Below are 5,068 nucleotides of genomic sequence, written 5' to 3' on the forward strand. Positions count from 1 at the left end.
TCAACCAGTGTAACGATCTTGCGATCGCTTGGTTTTAGCCTAATAAAAGCACACGTTCCAGAAGGTCCGTGTTTTAATTGCATGTATTAGCTCTAGAATTACCACAGTTATCCAAGTAACTGTTAACGATCTAAGGAACCATAACTGATATAATGAGCCTTTTGCGGTTTCACTATTAATTCGTGTGTACTTAGACATGCATGGCTTAATCTTTGAGACAAGCATATAACTACTGGCAGGATCAACCAGAATAATGTTCATTTCATTATGTAAATATATTTAAAATATAATTACATAAATCTTCAAATATGTAAAATACATGACAACTCACAAATATTTTGAAATAACAAACGATAATATTCAATAATTGTATATATATATATATGTATATACTTGACATGTACTATACGAATGTGGCCATAATTAGATAGCATTCACGTTCGCTAGTTATAATTCACAATTGTTTATATAAATATATATACTTATATATAAAATATATATGCATATAATCGTTCAAAAATATCATTTTATTTCAACTTACTAAATATATTATATCACACATGCATATTTATAATTTAAATTCAATTAATTGAATAAAAAATTATTTTATTTTGATGACAAATTGATAAATTTTATCTAATTCTGCATTTACGTGTAGACAATATTATATTAGTAAAAACCTCCGTCCACAATAGTGTCCTAGAGGATTTTTCAATTATTCACAAAATATTAATTCTTTAGCTACGAAACACCGTCTTCTTTTGAAAAAGACATTTAATACATTATATGCTTATATAATAGTAATAATTATATAACCATATAATAGTATCAATTTTTATATCGGATGAGACTAATAATTAATTAATAATAACATAATTATTACTTAATATGCAAACTGAAATATATGCATCCAATACATATATACGTGATGAGCACACACTGCCACCATGTATAGGTTTTGTAGTCGCGATCGAACTTTCGAAGTGAACAGACGTGCCTCCGTGTGTGCTCCGTGTGAGAACCATAGAAACCTATAAAAACATTACCGACAGAGACGGAATTTAGATTTCCCTGTGTGGGATCATAAATGCAACAAAGTGCGAATAATTTAGTGACAGTGACACTCTTAATATTGTGAAAAATCGAGTTTCTCCAATTGCAAAAAATAACCACGTGCGTGGAAAATTTCCAAGCTTTTGAAGCTATCGAGCTTTAAAGCTTGATCACAGCTGTTCGAACTTTACCCAAGTCGTGAGCCGCTGCGTGAAAAAGTTCCAAGCTTATAAGACTCTAAAGCTAAAAGCTCGGTATCAGCTTTTTAGCAAAGTCGCGAACATCACTCAAGACACGAACCATCGAAATAGCAAAAACATCAACGCTATCCAAGTCACGAACCATCGATATAGCAAGGACACAAACGCTGTGTCGGTGTCAGCTGTTTAGCAAAGTCGCAAACATCACCCAAGACACGAACCATTGAAATAGCAAAACATCAACGCTTGGCGCGAATTTCGAACTCCTTCAAAATTCGAATTCGCGTCAGTTTCTCACCATGAGCTGGCAAGCCCAGCCGCCTAGAAAGAAGGGCAACATCAAATATAAAAATAGTGACTCCAGCGACTCCGAGCCTGGAGAAATAAAGCGCAAGAATGCCAAAAAAGCCGATAAGGAGGACAAGGCCAGCACCAGCGAGGCAGCCAGAGCTGCATTAATAAGCAGACTTAAAAATAACTCATTCGGAATCCTATCTGAGGACGATGATGAAACAGATTCTAGTGATGATTACGAAGAGACACCAGCTGCTCCTAAGACATCCAAAAAGCATGACCAAGAGGAAAAAGCACCCAAGGAGATCAAGCCACCGCCAATCTTCATCCCGGATGTAACCAGCATCAAGGACCTATCCAAAGCCATCTCTGGCGCCTTAGGCAAAGATGTAGAGGTCACATACAAAGCCAGCCAGAATAACTTCATTCGAGTCATGACCCCAACAAGGATGCCTTTACCAAACTAAAGACTTTCTTGAGCGATAGTAAAAATAGATTCCACACCTTTCAACCCCGAGATGAACGCGCCTACCGGGTGGTCATCAAAGGCCTCCACCACTCGACCGATTTGGAAGACATCAAAGAGGGACTCGGCCGCCACGGGCACAAGGTCAGGGATGTCCACAATCCCAATAAAAGGGTACAAAGAAGCCTCTAAACCTCTTCTTCGTAAGTCTGGAGCCGGCCAAAAACAATAAGGAGGTATACCAGATCAAACGGATATGCAGCACCATGGTCACGGTTGAACCGCCGATCAAATTCAACGATGTCCCCCAATGCTACCGCTGCCAGGCCTTCGGGCATACCCAAAGATACTGCCACCTCGACCATCGTTGCGTCAAGTGTGGAGACGAGCACTCCACTGCTGAATGCAAAAAGAACGCCAGTGAACCGGCTTTCTGCCTTAACTGCAAGGGCCCACATGCGGCCTCATACAAAGGCTGTCCAGCTTACAAGAGAGCGAAGAGTGTTTTTTGCCCCCAGGCAGGCAACCTCACGTTACCAGCCGCCCCACCTCAGCAAGATCGACCCCAACGCAAGCAGAATCGACCCAAATGTTAGCTATGCCAATACAGCAAGAAACGCTGCCCCACAAGATAACATCCTACATCCCAACGCCAACTTAATCCCACCAAGCAATTCCCTTGACGCGGCAATGGCCAGAATGGAGGCCATGTTTGAGCGCATGATGGAAAAGGTCATGAGTCAAATGACCCAAATGCTTGCTACCGTTTGCAAATCATTATGCAAACGGGATTAAACATAACGATCTGGAACGCTAACGGCCTGATTAAAAGCCGGCCAGAAGTGGAACACTTTATCCACACACACAAACACAGACATACTCCTCATCTCCGAAACTCACTTCTCCAATAGATCATACATCCGACTTCACGGGTATGACATCATCCACGCTGACCACCCTAGCGGCAGAGCTCATGGCGGAGCGGCAATTATTATTAAAGCGGGCATAAAGTACAACGAGCTGAGTACCTTAGAGGAAGACTGGGTACAATGTGCCAAAGTCAATCTGCCCAGCCCACTAGGCGACCTTACAGTCGCCGCGGTCTACCTCCCCCCCAGACACAGAGTATCAGAAAGGCATTTTGATCTGCTGCTGAGCAGTCTGGGTAACAGATTTCTAATTGGGGGCGATTTCAACGCAAAGCACCGATGGTGGGGATGCCGAGTCAGCAACCCTAAAGGAAGCGCACTACTTAGGTGCATCCAGCGCAGGAGCATCGTATGCCACACCACAGGAGAGCCCACCTACTGGCCAACAGATCCGACCAAAATTCCCGACACCCTGGACATGGCCCTCTCCAAAGGATTTGATAGTGCCAAAGTCTCGTTGTCTTCTAACGCGGACCTTTTCTCCGACCACAGCGCAGTGGAACTGCGGCTGAACCTCCCTGCACTGAGAAAAGCTGCACATCCCAGGATGATCAAGAGGAGCACGAGACTGCAATCCTACAAAGCCTGGCTAACGGAAAATGTCAACCCAGTGCAAGATCTTACCACCACCGAGCAAGTGAACAACGCCATCAACGAGCTCACGCAACACATGCACAACGCAGCAGCACATGCTTCCCCCAGAACCCCAATCTCTCCCAGACTACCAACGAGGGTCCTACACCTTTGGTCTTCAGAGATCGCCTCGCTAGTAGCTGAGAAGAGACGGTTGCGACGAGTATGGTTCCTATCCAGAAATCCTAGAGATAAAAGGGTATTTAACAGAGCCGCAAAGCAGCTTAAGGATAAGCTCCTAAAGCTCAGGCAGAGCTCGTTTGAAGAGTTCCTGGCCAATGTTGAGCCTGGAGACCCACAGCACAACCTTTGCAGGTCACTCGTCATATAAAACGACCTACTAAGAGAGTTGCTCCAGTCCAGCGTGCTAGTGGCGCCTGGTGCCGCACAGAGCAAGAACGAGCTGAAGCTTTTGTGGAGCACCTCAGCGAAGCCTTCAAGCCGATAATAAGATGCACCGACCTGGATATCTCAGCTACGCAACGTGCCCTACAACTATTAGATGAAAACACCAACAACAACCAAGAAGAGCTAGCTATGGTCTCGGTGGATGAGGTCAAACTTGAGATCGAGGGACTCAAGACGAATAAATCGCCGGGCGCTGATGGCATTGAAGCACTGGCTGTTAAGCTTCTTCCCCCTCCCTGCCTACAACTCCTCGCCAACATATACAGCAGGTGCTTTCAGCTAGGACATTTTCCAACCATCTGGAAACGAGCAGAGGTAATTCTTATACCCAAACCTGGCAAACCTGAAGCCAATCTTGGCTCTTATCGTCCGATAAGTTTGCTGTCGATACTCTCCAAAATACTCGAAAGAGTATTTTTTGCGCAGAGTATTGCCAGTGCTGAAGAAGCTGGGTTGATTCCGGATCACCAGTTTGGCTTCAGGCGTTCTCACTCCACCCCGGAACAATGCCACCGTTTAGTCAAAGTGATACTGGACGCATTCGAGGAGAAGAACTACTGCTGCGCCGTAATGCTTGACGTGAAGCAAGCTTTCGACAGAGTCTGGCACCCAGGGCTACTGCTTAAGCTTAAGAGAAACCTGCCTCAACCCCATTACGCATTTCTGCAATCTTACCTCGACAACAGAAGCTTTTATGTCAGATGCGGAGATGCGCGATCTACCACAAAAAGGTATCGAAGCCGGTGTACCACAAGGTAGCGTCCTAGGCCCTTATTGTACACGTTGTACACAGCGGACATGCCTACATTTTTCAACGAGAACCTATTGGTTGCCACATACGCTGATGACACAGCCTTCCTTGCCACAGCAGGAACCCACAGGATGCGTCGGAAATAATTCAAAATCAGCTAAACACCATCGAGCCCTGGCTGCGGAGGTGGAACATCTCGGTAAAACCCTGAGAAGTCCACGCAAACCACATTTGCACTCCGCAATCGCGGCAATTGCCCGCCTGTCAGTCTCAATGGGGAATATATTCCCGAAAATCCCACGCCCAAATACCTGGGCATGACGCTCGACAGGCG

General features: G+C 44.9%; 1 non-coding gene across 1 annotated transcript in view; it reads right to left on the minus strand.

Annotated features, from left to right (window-relative positions):
• The window catches only part of LOC117577109 (small subunit ribosomal RNA), a 1,996-nt gene extending 1,744 nt beyond the window's left edge, over positions 1–252 (minus strand). Inside the window, exon 1 of the ribosomal RNA XR_004573023.1 lies at positions 1–252. This exon is cut by the window's left edge and continues 1,744 nt beyond it. This is a non-coding gene — a ribosomal RNA (small subunit ribosomal RNA).
• Between the last annotated feature and the right edge of the window lie 4,816 nt (positions 253–5,068).

Source organism: Drosophila albomicans, unplaced genomic scaffold (genome assembly GCF_009650485.2).
Source record: "Drosophila albomicans strain 15112-1751.03 unplaced genomic scaffold, ASM965048v2 utg000369l_pilon, whole genome shotgun sequence".
NCBI classification, from domain to species: Eukaryota; Metazoa; Arthropoda; class Insecta; order Diptera; family Drosophilidae; genus Drosophila; species Drosophila albomicans.